Source organism: Ornithodoros turicata, chromosome 8 (genome assembly GCF_037126465.1).
Source record: "Ornithodoros turicata isolate Travis chromosome 8, ASM3712646v1, whole genome shotgun sequence".
Classification (NCBI taxonomy): domain Eukaryota; kingdom Metazoa; phylum Arthropoda; class Arachnida; order Ixodida; family Argasidae; genus Ornithodoros; species Ornithodoros turicata.
The window spans coordinates 22,044,881-22,060,850 of record NC_088208.1 but is presented as its reverse complement, the minus strand read 5'-3'; positions in this window follow the sequence as shown (position 1 = coordinate 22,060,850).

Here is a 15,970-nt window from a genome sequence, read left to right as displayed (position 1 = left end):
GAGTCGTGCGACCTTTGAATATTCCATGAGAAGAGAAGCCGTCCACCGATTCCTCACGATTGCACAGCCCAGGACACCGTCTTCTCGTCTTATAGATTACAGGCGAGCTAAATATTCACTTTGACGAGCGACAGTACAGATCAATTACCCGCCCTCAGGCGACGATCCAGGCGGTGGGCAAGTCTCTGGTCACAGAGAATACTTGACCGGTGCCTATATGCCAAGACTAGTGTCCCATTAGTGCATTACAGAAGCACTCAGGTGAAGTTCTATTTTGAGAGTGCAAGTGGGAGACGATGTTTTCGACCGTCCTCCGCACATTCGACACTCTTAAAACGGAACTTCACCGCATACACTGTTAGAAAAAAGAGGTAGAGCAGTTACACCTCTTAGGAGGTAATAGTTGTCGCATATGTTGTGCCTAAAGGGGTGCAAAGTTCTATCTGCTACCTACGAATGGTACGCTCCTAAAAATGAACGTCACCGCATAGCACCCTCCTCGCCAACCACAGTCTCGAATGATATCGTTATCACTTATCACCGCTGATTTGTTGAAAACGAGAGGCGTACGCCTTTTTTGTGACAATTATGAACAGCATAAGTGTCACAAAAAAGGCGTACGCCTCCCGTTTTCAACAAATCAGGGCAGAAAACGATATCATTCGCGATGATGGTTGACTAGGAGCGTGCAATGCGGTGAAGTTCATTTCTAAGAGTGTATGTTGACCTAGGTGGTAACTATAGAAGTTATAGGGTGAGAAGGTATAGAAGAAGCGTGCTATGCGAAGAAGTGCGGGTTCAAATCCCAGTACCGGCTGTGCTGTCTAAGGTTTTCCTCAGACGCTTACAGACATATGTCGGCACAGTCCTCGTAGAAGTCGGCCCAGGACGCACATTCCCCCAGGGCGTCAGTCGTGACGTTGCCCACCTCTGTGAGGCCGACAACGCGGCGAGCTCTTTCAGCACTACCACCACCACCACCACCACCACCACCACCACCACCTGTTTCTTTTTTACACCTTTTCCACACTCGTGTCGTATCCTAGCGGCTGTCCAGGGAAACACGATCGGCGCGCGCCAAAGCGCCCTCTTTGCAAAGAGGGTGCAAGTAGCACAAGTATCGAGGCACTCTACAGCCGGCGCCATATTGGCCCCACCTATTGAATATGAAGGGAACCTTCTTTGGCGCCGTCAGGGTCACAGAGCATGCGCAGAAGCGTTGTGAAAAAGGTCCATTCCGTGTTAGCGCCGCGAAGCAACTGTGACCACGAGCGGTGTAAAGACGTGGACATATGGAGAGAGGACAGCAAGTTATATTTTTAAAAGTGGAGTTATCCAGCAGTGCCAAGTAACGGATTGATAAAAAAAAAAGAAAAAGCTGCATCTTCGGGCATTGCGAGGAACGCCTTTAACTGCGGTAAATTTTTGGCGCAAAGTCTTTTTTGAAATATTATTACATGTTTACTGAAAATATTTTGTTGTTTCATGAAATCGTTTATTCTTTTGCACTGTTACTGTGGCGGTTACGCAATTTCCGCGTATCGCAAACAATCCAGCAATCGCGTCGTGGTGGCACTGCCACCTCTCATCCCCTGATCCTACTAAGCTACGGACGGACTTACACCGTGGTAAACCCTATATACTGCTACATCTTTAATACTACATAACGAGAACACGTTACTGTAGCACAAACTCTATAGAGCTAGAAGATCATGAAATTCCGTATTATGTTCCTTCAAATCCAATCCAATCCAAAATCCATGTTGCTGATTTTGTATTCAGGTGACTTTTGTGCATCCCAGTATCACCGAAACTGTGTGCTGGAAAGCAAACTATATGGATTACAGATGGGCTACAGAGCTGGCTATGGATCCGTGCCAGAAATAAGGTGCCAGAACGTCGCGAATGACTGGTCACGGATATTATCGATAAACGACGGCAAACATCACGGCCTCTATCACAAGTAACTGGAGCGTCATAAACGCGGACCAATATATCCTAACCACGTCGGTCTTACTAGGCGCAGCTATAATAATGAGTTGCCCTGACAACATTGCTTTCGGAAGGGCGTACAGGGAAAGTCAACACCGTGGGCGAGGATTAACGTAGCGACAAAAAGACGTTTAGCGTTGCTAGAAACGGTGCCTCATTCACGAAGTAGTCGATACGGAGCGGTGCGGCGCCGCCTTTGAGGTCCAGCCCATACCCTAACGTGACGTATTCAGATCAGTGTGACGTAGCATCAGCCTAGCCAATAGGCGTATTACCTCATTTGCCACCGAAAATTCGTCAGCTAAACGTATACAGCACGCATCCGCGCGGCGCTATATTTTCGTACAACGGACGAGACTTCTGTTATCAACTTTACAAAATCTATCTGGTCCAGTTGAAAGGCATCCTGACGCCTAAAATAAAATAAATTCGCAGTGCAACGTTTTTTCTAGTGAGCTTGAACAGAACGTTAGTGAACTGTTTCAATTTCGTGTTAGCACCGCGAAGCAAGAGAATATTATGGAACTATTCAAGACAATCGAATCATTTGCCCTTCACGTTAATTCCTACATCAACGGTATGTCCGCAATGTACTACTAAAGAGAAAAATTCGAACACTACTATATGCATCCATTTCGCCTTTGTTGTTCATCACAACACCTGTAGCTATCAAGACGGAGTGAAGTACACGGTCGCGAGTCCTCACAACAAACGGTGCGGAGAGCGTTCGTTGGCGGACGGAAGAACTTTACAAAATCTGTCCCGTCCAGTTGAAAGGCATCCTGACGCTATCACGTCCATTGGGGCACAGTTAGCCGCTTGTGTGATCGCCCAAGCGAAGGATCTCTCCGCCATCTTTCTTGGGCAGCTTCAAAGTCAGCGAGTCGTTAGGAATAACGAAACAAAGAAACTTATCGACGCTCTCTCCTGTGGCACAATCTCTGTTCCTTGTTTAGCTTCTTCGTTGAGGCTATCGTGCTCGTAACGAGCCAGTACGTGTTGTGATGTCACCGCCCTGAACGAACTACAGCTGCTAACGAGGCTGCAATCTTTTCGACCAATGAGGTTGTTTAATTTTGTTTGGATTGCTCGCATGGTAGCCCGCCATACGCATGGTTTGTCTGTGGCTTGTCGTTGTCACTTCTTCGTCTTCTTTCTCGTCTTCATCTCCATCTTCTCAAGAATATCTCACAGCCCTCACGTAACCACTGGTGTAAATACGATGAAAGGGTGAGCATATCATTTTGTAAACAGTCGTGGAGCCATACATGTTCGTTTCTGCAGAAATTCCGTTTCTTCAAATTTCCAAATGAAGATGTTTCACATTCTAACGAGGGGGTAGACCCACTCGTTAGGCGAGCGATCTCATTCGATCGTTTTCCTACAACCATTTTTTCCTACAACCGTCCTATGCTGTGTAGCCCCGTCCCTGCCGTTCGTTACGTGGTTCGATTTCAATCCGCACAAGCGAGGACATGTCACGCACATATCCGTGCGAATCCACGGATGTAACGGCGCACACCTATATATTATAATTTCGTTTTTATTTGCTGTTGAACGTGCTGGTATTTCGGAACAGACGTGAGTGAAAATGCCCCAACATGCTGCACCTCCATGGGTAGCTCTCCTGCTTGAGTGACAATACACTTTATAGCGTTATTCTGCACACTGGCAAAACTGAATGACGACAAAGGCATTAGGTCAATCTTCATCATGCTTGTGTTTTGTGTACGACTTATACCCTTCTATATTGTGTCTTCCGCAATGATGCAGAGCGGTCTATTTTTGTGGTCTATTGTGGTCTATTTTTGAAGCGTGATGTGGGCAAGCTGACGCTTGTCCCATCGTACAGTTGGCAATACAATGATGCAGAGCGCGCCTTGCCGCGTCTTAGTTTCTGAGTAAATATTGGTATTTAGCCAATGTCTCCATCCCTCCGCGGACCCCTCCAATATCTCCATCCCGAGACCGAGAGATTGTGGACCGAGAGATTACGCCCCTGTCACTTTAACGGAAAGATCGCGTCATACACCACGTGCTCGAGCTCCCGAGTGCCTCCGTGCTTAGTTAGATCATGAGCCATGTACACTCTAAAAACAGAACTTCACCGCATAGCACGCTGTGAGCAAACCATTGCCACGAATGATCGAGTTATCGCATCTGATTCGAAGAGAGAGGTGGGCGTACGCATTTTTGTGGCAATTTGGGTATATGAAAATTGCCACAAAAAGGTGTCCGCCGCCGTGTCTCTTCGAATCAGAAGCGATAACCCTATCATTCTTGGCATTGGTTGGCGCACAGCGTGCTATGTGGTGAAGTTCTGTTTTTAGAGTGTAGGCGATGAAGCCTGTGAGCACGTGAACATATTCGTTAGGCAGGCGACACCGTCGGTCGTTATGCGAGCAAGAGATTACGCCTTTGTCCCGTTAACGAAAAAAGCGCGTCACGTGAAACATGTCACGTGTTCGTGTTAACGAGAGCTCCGCCCCTCGTTGGCTCGCGAACGATAAGTGATTAAACCCCCTGATTTGTTGAAGACGGGAGGGTACGCCTTTTTTGTGACACTTATGCTGTTCATAATTGTCGCTAAAAAGGCGCACGCCTCCGTTTTCAGCACATCGATAAGATAACGATATCATTCGAGATGATGGTTGCCTAGGAGCGTGCTATGGGGTGAAGTTCATTTTTAAGAGTGTAGAAGCCGCAGCTACCGGCTCGTTGTCGGTGTTGCCTACACTTGTGCGCCGTAATGCAAGAGGCAACGAAGTGCTGACTACAGTACGCTCCCGCTTCTGGAGCCCGCGCTCCGAATAATAAACATTCTCTCTCGTGCCGCACTGGCCGAACCGGTTGTCTCCTTCTCTGGCTCCCGTCGAGCTCCCCACTCTTAAAAATGAGTTTCACCACGTAGCACGTCCCTAGTCAACCATCATCCGAAATGACAACGTTTGCGCCCCCGATTTGTGAAAACGGTAGGCGGAGCCTATTTTGCCATTATGCACGTGCACAGTAGTATAAAATAGGCCCCACCTCCCGTTTTCAACAAATCAGGGGCAAGAACGTTGCCATTCGGGATGAAGCTGACCAGGAGCGTGCTATGTGGTGAAACTAATTTTTAGAAGTGTACGAACGCGTTCTGCCTCTGCTCTGTTAGCTTCAGTTCGATCTTGTTCCTCGCGCGCAACGAACGAACTTGACGCGTGCACATGCCACGAAGGCTGAGAGCGCGCACCAAAGGAGCTCTCCATAGACGTGCATCCAGTGAGCCGTGACGTCACCGAACATCTGACCAAGCATTCGTACACTCTTAAAAATGAACTTCACCACATAGCTCGCTCCTAGCCAACCATCATCCCGAATGACAACGCTCTCGCCCTAGATTTGCTGAAAACGGGAGGCGGAGCCTATTTTGTGGCCATTATGCACGGCACAGAATAGGCTCCGCCTCCCGTTTTCAACAAATCAGGGACGAGAACGTTGTCATTCGGGATGATGATTGGCTAGGAGCGTACTATGTGGTGAAGTTCATTTTTAAGAGTGTAGGAGTACGCTTCGCATGGGGGAGCGGGTGTGGGAATCGAAAGAAGAAAGTCCGACCGCGCGAACCTCCATGATATACTATCCACTATCGTTATAGACAGGTTATCGTTATAGAACGCATACGGCATGAAAACAATTTTGATGATAGCAAAAGTACAACTCCGAATTGCGCAGAAGCAGTTGCCTCTGGCTTCCTATAGGTATTAAGCAAACAAAATTCCTTAATTTGAACGGTAATCGAATAATTAAAACGTACCAGGCCCTAATACGTGTTATTTTGGCCGAACTGGGACGTTCTTAAGTTCCAATATAGCGTGTTGCAAATGGGTTACTTATAATGAGTCTCTTTCACGCTGTTGAAACCGCTCACGCGGCACAACACAAAATGCGAGACAAAATCGCATAATTCTTTCTACGCACAATGTACGAGAATGTAACTTGTCTGTGGAAACGGTTCTGGAGCTGTAACACATACAAGCGCGAACTTACAATGGCGTTGCTGTTATTTGCGTAACCAATTTGGATAATGGGGCTGCGTGACGCTGCTAATTAGCGCAGCCATTTTCTCTCATAGTTTGGTCATGGGCGAGCATTTTTATGTACTTTATTTTACGGCGCAATACTTGCGGAAACTTGCAGCCATGCAGACACGCGGACGATACGTGGAATATATATACGTCTGTAATTGCGCTGCACATGTTATTTTACAGATGTCATTAGTCGTAGTCAGTGAGCTGAGCTTCGTGCCTCTAGGTAATGAATCTGACGAGGTGTAAGAAGTGTAATATCATTGCCCGCTCTTGTCGACTTCCTCACCGCTTCGAACCTGCTTGACGCTCTGTGACAACTTCTGTGACATTGTGTTCGCGCGGTCTCTGACATTATGAGCCAGTGTCTGTCTCTGTATACGTGTGCGTTGCAGAGTTTATTGCGTCGAAAAAATCTTCCCACTACAACGTCTCTCTCTTTCCCCCTTTTTGATTATGCTTTCTTCTGCTTCACCTACTCTACCTCTTTCCTGTTTGTTTGTTTGCGATTGCTGGCATCCGATGCGATTGCTGGCATCCACCGTACTACGGCATAGTTACCGTAGGTCAGTTACGTAGGTGGCATAGTTACCTGCTGCATGTAGTAATATTACACCCTTACACGGGGTGTAACTTTGCACCCATAACCAGGGGTGTAACTTTACAACGTCTTGGGCACAACATATGTAGCAGGCGAGTTACCTCCCAAAAGGCGTAACATCTCTACCCTTTTTTCCGAGAGTGCAGGAGTCATTGCGCAAAATATTTTCTATCTGCGGTGCGTTATAGCTGTGCAATCGAATTTACAAAAAAAAAAAAAAAAAAAAAACGAGAAAGCAGTTACAGACGACCGACACGATGCTCTCGTAACGTGGTGAAGGTTCCGTGCCTTTGTTTCTTCTTCGCGGCTCACGCGCCCCTTATGCGTGCTTGAGCTGTGCCGCTGTACGTCACCGGTCACGTGAGGGGAGTAGCATACGTCACGACGTCCTCTCGTTCTGCAATGGGCTCTTTTCACGCGGAGAAGGATTTTGCAAAGGTGTGCAGAGCGGAGCCCTCGCGCTCGCTCTGTAGGTCACCTGCGCTCGTCGTTCTTTCGCAGGAACTCATTTTATTCGTTGGAGAACACTCTTCACCGAAAAACGAAAAAACATTTTGGGGGCGATCTCGGTGTTCCTTTAAGAACAGAGTACATTGTGCAGTGTGGTGAGAGCCATTACACTCTAAGATAAAAGGGTGTGAAAAGGTGGTAACTTCTATAGTTACCCCCTTCACTCTTAAAAATGAACTTCACCGCAAAGCACGCTCCTAGCCAACCATAATCTCGAATGATATCGTTATCAGCCCTGATTTGTTGAAAACGAGAGGCGTACGTCTTTTTTGTGACAATTATGAACAGCGTAAGTGTCACAAAAAGGGCGTACTCCTCCCGTTTTCAACAAATCATGGCTGATAACGATATCATTCGAGATGATAGTTGGCTAGGAGCGTGCTATGTGGTGAAGTTCATTTTTAAGAGTGTAGGTCAACATAGCGTCTGATAACGGGTGTAAAAGGGTGGTAAAATCAATTATCATATATCCAAATTTCTACAAAAAGGCGTACGCCCCCCTCACTCACCAAATCCGAAGCGGCAGCCCTATCTTTCGTAGGGAGCAGGTAGAACTTTGCAACCTTTTAGGCACAACATATGTGACAACTATTACCTCCTCAAAGGTGTGACTGCTCCACGCTTTTTTCTGAGATTGTGTTGTGTTTAGTCTACGTACATTTGAACTCTTACGAGAGGATAGAGAGGTAGAAAGAGGAAAGAGGTAGAAAGAGGTAGAGGTAGATAGAGAGGTAGGTATTGAACTCTCAGTTCATATACTGGACTCGTTCATCAAGTGAACCCTGCTTGTTTTGTTTTGTTTTTCATGTGGTTGTGGTGTTTCTTTTTTTTTTATGCCTCTTGGTCATCTTGAGGGTGGTTTGTTCTATATACTTCCTTTTCTAATCACGAGTACTGGAGTAACTTGATCCTGTAACTTGACTGGAGTAACTTGTCGGGTATCACAGCCCCCTATTTTTATATCTCAATCAATCGATCCTCCCAGGAGTCCAGAAATCAATTTAAGGTCAGCAGCTGGGAGACAGTAAGGAGAAAAGAAAACCGGGTTCTTTTCCAAGATGGCTCTACGTGGTCAATGGCATGAGTAGAGAGACCTGAGGAACCAGCGGACTTGGCATCAGGGACAGATCACCACGTGTTACAAGCACATAGAAAGTCTGCATGAAAAGTCGACACATTTCACAACGTCGTTCAAGTTGTAACGGAGCGGAAATGAAAAAAAAAAAAAGAACTATTAACCTGGGAGAACAGAGTTACCAACTTTTGTAACAAAATCCCTTACTATAGTTGTAGTGTTTGCATCGTAACTAAGTCGTTACTTCGTTGTCAGAAAGCAACACGTTACCAGGTAATGAGTTACGTACAAGACTGCTAACAGGAAATCGAGAAACGTATATATGCGTTTCACATTTCTGCCCCAGTTACCTCGCTGCCGCCAGTGCGGGATCTAGTGGCAGCATTCCATACCACCGGGTAATTGCTTTCGGCGCATCCATAAGTACCGCATGTGTTGCCATCTTCTTGGGCTGCATGGAATTCGTACCCGGAAGCGACTGCATGCCTGTGATGCCATTGCGGGGTATGGGTTTTCTTTCATAAAAAAAAAGAAGAAAAGAAAAGGGCATATAAACCTTTCGCATTTATTTGTCCCTATCCGAACAGGATCCCGTGATGACTGACTGAAAAAATAAAAATAAATAAATAAAATGAGAATATGGAGATGTGAGCCCGGTCAAAATCCGGACGGGGTCCCAGAAAATGCGTCATCACAGTATGTATCGCTTCTTAGATTGTTATTTATTATTTGTTATCGTTACTTTCCTCACCCCCCTTCTCTGTTGACGACGCAGAGCTCAAAGGCGTACGCCGTGAAATTCAGCCGTGAAATCCGCGCGAGAAAACCCGTAAGCGGTGCTGATGCTTGCATTTCGGAGCTAACTTTCGCTATACCGATAGCGGTTTCAGCGCGGAAAGCAGCTAGATGTAGCCACGTAAGCCATATCGACGGGAATCAAAGACGACGACTAAGTCGGAAAGCTCGAAACTAAAACGCACAGGAAACATTGAGCGGAGGCTTCTAGGACGAAAGAACGCTTCAAGGGTTCGAGACAAACAGGACAAAAAGTGATGCAGTGCAAGGAGGCAACGAAACGGAATGACAAAATGAAAGAGAGGGAGGAGGCAACGTTCAAGAACAATTCCTGCGTGACCACAGAAGCAGCAGTAGCGTTCTTTGGAGACTCAATAGGCGATTAGGAAATGTCAAAAGAACGGCAGCGATGTGCACTTGCGAGATAACGAACCCAGGAGGGCATCATCAGAAAGAAAATGAAAGTTGTCGGAAGAGAATGTCGTGAGTTGGTCGAGCGATTTTCTATTGTACGCTGGAATCAAACGTGGCTCAGTGTTCTCCGAGAAATGAGAGGTGTACGAGGTAAGCAGAATGACGGGGAGGGGGGGGATATATTTATTAGAACAAAGGGAAAAGAAAAGGGTGGCTGGTCAGCCAAACGGGACGCAGGCTTGCTATTCCGCAAAGAAAAAGAAAAAATAAATAAAAGGACTAATAAAATAAATAAACAAGAAAATAATTAGGAAATAAAGGGTAAACTAACAAACGGTGAAAGGAGGATGAGATGGATTAAAGATAAAAAGATGACTTTAAAAAAAACATGAGGTTAGTGCGTTGAGGGTGAGAGCTGGGCACTGAAGAATGAGACGGCATGACTTGTGGTCACATAGGCTGTTCATGAGACGTGTGTCACTCAGGAACGTCAAAACTGCTTTGGTCACAGACCGCTGTATAGGACGTCGTACTGGGCCGAGCGTAGTGTGTGTGTGTGTGTGTGGGGGGGGGTCGAATCTGTGATAGTCGAGGAGAAGATGTTGAATATCACCTTCAACAGCAACAACAACAACAGCGGGTGTTCTTCCTGAGTGAGGGGTCAGCGGTATAGGCTATCTTTAGATTATAATCGTAATTTCGTTACTAAGAGGGAGTTGCTCATCAACCTTCGTTATACCAATCAACGCACTGCTGTATCGAGAGTTGGTGATAAAGGGTCGTAAGGGTTTAAGGGCTTGCACGAGGCCTCATAATTGGGTTCACACATGCGTTTGGAAATGCGGCGTCGCCTCAGCGTTTCCTATTCGGCTGAAAGGGGTCCCTAGGCCTTTCCTATTCCGTTTACACATTGTCGAGTCGCAACGAATCACGAACGAATCACGAATGTGATTCACATAAACCTCTTGAACTTCGTCGATCTTAGCGGTTGATCTATGATTCGTAAAACTGCGTGTGATTTACGTGGTGCACTTAAATACGATGTGTGCGAATCCATCTAACGAGGCCACGCCACGAATTGAAGGCACGTGAAGGACAGTGAATCCTTGTGAGGGACTGTGAAATCATGTGTGATATTACAGTGACAATTCCGATCACCACCTAAATGACTTTGATTGTTTCTCACCGTTTTACCGCATATCGCAATGAAATAAGTATAATAGAAAATAAATGTAACGAACGATAAGTAATGTAACAACGATACATAATAACAAAATAAATATATATCGTAAATATTTATAAAGCCGATTTTAGTTAGAACGTTTTTTGTTTTGTTTTCGCAGAAGTGCGCCGCAAAAAGATCGACCCTCGTCTAATATGCCAGTAATTTGCAGAAATACTAAGTACCACCAGAGTCTCACAACACTGAGCGGAGGACGTCGTCATCTTTTTCCCAGTGCTAGCGCGCTTATCGCCGGAGTTGTGTTTCTGTCTTTTCAAACTTGCACTCATATACGATCCCAAGCCGACCGCAGTATGCTGTATAGACAGAATTCAATAAAATGTATTTTTCTTCCTACAATTCATCACATAGGGATCGACATACATATATCCCGGTTTATACGGCAAACGTTTACACGCCCGAAGTCTAACAAAAGGGCACGTTCACAGTGAACGCGCCTCATCGGCTGGCAACACCGTTAAAAGATGCCCCGCCTAGAATGCGCGGAGATGAAGCCTTCGAAATACATGCCTATCCATCTTCCCATCGTATTACATCCGTGGAATCCCAACTTTCTCGTGGGCACGCAACAAACAAGCATACCAGCGGGACACAAATAGCCTGTGAACGATCGCCGACATTAAGAACGCCCTGCTTGACGGATGGTTCTCGTGGACAAGAGCCGGTTGCTTTGTTCCTTTATTGGTGCATCTTCCAGCCTGGCCTGGATATTCGTTTTGGTTTACCGGACGAGATGGGGCAAAATAAGGAACGTCATTACTAAAGCGTGTGTTCAATGATGTTACCAGTGAGGATCGCAAGGTCGAAGAGGAGCCCCAGTGAAGCAGAGAAGGGGCTCAAAGAGAAACGAACCCGCAATCTATTCACATGGCAGCGTAAAAGGTACAACAGAAACATGCTGATCCGTCACTCTTGCCAAGTATAGACACTAATAGAAATCGGGAGCTATTTGAACCCTTTTGGGGACTACACTCTAAAAGCAGAACTTCACCATATACATATATATAGTATACTATGCTGTGCGCCAGCTACACTCTTAAAAATGAACTTCACCGCATAGCACGCTCCTAGCCAACCACTATCTCGAATGATATCGTTATCTGCCCTGATTTGTTGAAAATGGGGGGCGTACGCCATTTCTGTGACACTTATGGTGTTCATAATTGTCACAGAAAAGGCGTACGCCCCCTGTTTTCAACAAATCAGGGCAGATAACGATATCATTCGAGATAATGGTTGGCTAAGAGCGTGCTATGCGGTGAAGTTCATTTTTAAGAGTGTACTGTCACAATTGAGAGGAGCGTCGCCTCTGATTGGAAGTGAGAGAGAGAGAGAGAGAGAGGGGGGGGGGGGGTACGCCTCTTTTGTGGCGATTATCATATATCCAAATTGCCTCAAAAAAGGCGTACGCCCCCTGTCTTTCTTCGCATCAGAAGCGATAACTCTGTCATTTGTGGCAATGGTTGGATCACAGCATGCTATGCGGTGAAGTTCGGTTTTTAGAGTGTACTCAGCTTTTTGCTTCCCTTCCCAACGAAAAGAAAAGAACGATTGAAGTGAATTGAATTGAATTGAAAGTTTAGGGATTATTTGCAGTGACTTGGGAGTAAATTTCAGGGCCAGGGGACTAAAACGGGGAGTGCGGCTCTAAAGTCAGAACTTCACCACATAACATGCTGATGGCCATTCATTGCACAGAAATGTGCGGTTATCACTTCCTGATTTTTGTAGAAAGCGCTCGGCGTACGCCTTTTTGTGATAATTAACGTAACTGCATAAGTGTTACAAAAAGGCGTACGCGTTTCGTTTTCGCCAAACTTAAGCGAGATAATGATGTCATTGGGAATGATGCGCGTTATGCTCCGAAGTTATGCTTTAAAGGGTCACTAAAGTGCGAAAGAAGCTCTTCGCGGAATAAAAGCTGCCGTTACCTCGACATCAACTCAAAAGGAACGAGATTCATCCGTTGCGTTGTTCGTGATTTATGAGCGAAAGAAAACTGCAATAGACCTTTTCCGAGGAAGCGTATGCGCATGCGCAGCCACCTGCAGGAGGCGGCCATGTTAATTTGGGGGACATAATCGGTTTCAAGGTTACGTGGAGGTTTAAGGCCGAGACTTCAAGACGAATTGTACCCGCAGTACTACAGAGTAGCGACACTGAGTTCAAAGGGTGAGCAGGAGCGCCATCTTGTTTCCCAGTTGAGTATCAAAGGCAGCTAACATAATGCTCCCCGTGGGATAGGGAAGCGTGTGTGATTGCTGCGCGATAATCCAGGTATTGTCCACGAAAGCGTCCCGAAGATGTCAGGGCGAGCTCAAGACTGTTAAGAAAGGTGCTTGATGAGCTGCTTGCAACATTTCGGAGCACGCTCGATAGATGGCATCGCGACGCTAGCGTCGCGCGGAAACAAGATGGCGCTCCTGCTCGCCCTTGGAACTCAGTGTCGCTACTCCGAAGCCAAGCTTATTTAGTAATTTAGTAATCATTACAATACGCTTTCACTCTTTCCGCATTCTTTTTGCAATCTTCTTTCGCTACTTTCCCACGAGATGTGCCAGTCCGAAAAGCGTCGCCATGCTAATTCGGGGGAAAATACGACGTTCGACATTCCGCCATTAGGGGCGACGTACGCGAGCATGGAAACAGTAGAGCACTAGAAAAACAAGTTTCAGAGTACCGCCAACTACTTGGCTTGACTTGGCTTTGCCTCACGTAACCAGGCAACGCAGCCATTTCCCTTCCACGCCGAATGGGCCCGATGTGTTAACGCTCTGCGACAAATGCAATTGTATGTAAATTCGCGTGAGATTGCCTGCGCAGACGATCCTGGACAGTGCAGAAACTAGTGTGTGTACGCATGAACGGACGTAGACAATAGAACTCTGCCGAAGACACGTCACCGTGACGTAATCATGACGTTGGTAGACACAGCGAAACCGAAACAGCGCGAACAGAGAACGCCGCTGTTTCACAAAGCCGTATTCCTTCTCGAAGATCAAGGGTCCCCTCTTTGTATTCATGATACAATCAAATGAGGTCCCGTTTTCAGTCGCTTTGGTGTCTTTATTCGCGTTCCCAGTCCACCACGAAAATAAAAGATGGCTCCACCCAAGGGTTGGTTGCATCGTCTACACTCTAAGAAAAAAAGGAGTAAAACGGGGAGTAATTGCAGCGTCTACTCCCCTAGTCTGCAATTACTCCCTATTTTAGTCCCCTAACCCGACATTTAGTCCCGACATTTACTCCCCAGGTCTGCAAATTGCCACTAAACTTCGCGAATGGTCTCCTCAATGCAACAGGCTAGGTAAATATGTGCCCTTGGTCGATTTGAACGACTTAAGGCTGTATAACTCAGACAACGTAGCCATTTTCCAGCCACACAGAGTAAGAAACAGTTAGCGCATCTTTCTTCGCAAATTGTGCCCTAGTATGGCGCAAGATTTTATATCACTCGATATATCACGGTTGATGGTTCGCTTCAAAGTATTTTCATGCATGCAAACCAATTATGTACCTGGGACTCTTACAACAGCGCGTGAAATGCAGTCTCCACCCTGTGAGATTCATTTACTCCCGAAAGGGACTATTTTTTTGTGGCAATGCATTTAGTCCCCAAAAGGAGTAAAAGTACTCCCTTTTTTCTTAGAGTGTACTCTCGAATGTCAACGTCGTAATCTTGTGCGGATATGTGGTTTGTTGTTGTTAAAGGAAAATTTATTAAACTCAAGAACGGAATAAGAACTGCTACTTCACGTTAGTTGACATACACCTTACATACACATCACCATAGATACACATATGCTTACAAACCACTCTATAGATCCACTACTTCACACCGTAGTTGACATACACCTTACATATATACACACAAACAGTACTCCCTAAGTCCACCACCCTAGATGTCTGCGATCATGTCCAGTATGGAATGCAGTACATAATAAGTAGGAATATATACACAGGTGCAGAGTATTTACAGGGCAAATAAGAGCACGCGAATGACGTTCGGGGGGCGCACCAGAGACGGTCACACACCCATTGTGATACAAGATAGAAGGGTGGTGATGCCATTTGCGCGCGAACTCCTGCGCACCTAAAGCGAGTAGTTCGTGCTGTAACACTTGAGTGAGGAAAACGCGCACGCTGCGAACAAATAAGAAGATAGGCGTTGTCCGCTGACGTCGGGCCACAGCAGAACATCGAGCTTTCCACAGCACAGAAGCACCACACGCAGTGAGCAATACACTTAGCCGATGTGGCCACCTACGGTCGAACTGTACAGGACACAAGACGCGTGTGGACCGTCTGACTATGCTCCAGAATGTACGAGCAACGTGACACTCCCACGAGACACCACGTGCACTCTCAGGGAAACTCGTGCCCTTCAAGTTCCTCAAGATGGCATAGCCCGGTAGGCATCTCCAGAAAGGGCTACCGAAAAGACAGGGCTACAGGTAGAATGGAGCAGAACAAGGCCATACAACACTAACACTAACATCTCCATTTTTTTCTCTTAAAATCAATCAATCAATCAAGGCCATGCAACTAATGATGTGTAAGAAATTCCATGAAAACCTTAGAATATGAAAAGCTATATTTAAACGTGGCTTTCTTGCGACTTATCGATTTTGCTATAGTAGTTCCAGTCTACCAAGTTGGCGGCGCTGTTGTACCATCTGACGTCATTTGTTTGTAAACGGGGAGAGGTCTAAATAAATAAATGGAAGGTCTATGGCGGATCACGGTCACGTGGGTGGATTGGACCAATAACCATCGCGGCGGCGAGGGAAGAAGCTGGCGGTACTCTGAAACTTGTCTTTCTGGTGCTCTAGGAAATGGTCCTCTTCCTTACCTCCTCAAGAAGGCCGACAATGATGTATGTGTACATGTAGATGCCTTGCATGTCCTTATGAGTACATAAAGTATACTCTCAACAAGAACATTCTTCAGCGCCTTATCTCTCTAAGTGCGTTGTGTCGTCAGCACCGTGTTGGTCCTAAACTTCCAATTTTAGGCGCTTTAATTACTCTCACTTCCTTGTTGCTTCCGCTCGCTGTATAGCATCCTTCGTGTGATTACTCCTACAAATTTTATACGGCTCACGAGATGCTCGTGGGAGCTACTAATTTCCCCGGGTTGCTCTGAGTTACGACGGTCGTTCGTTTCAGTCGTGCGCTCTTTGGCAAACACTGTTGCCTCCTCTATAGCAATAAGAGTTATTGTCGGCGACTTTCTGGCACAGGAGGCTGGAGCGACGTATATACATTCTTTTT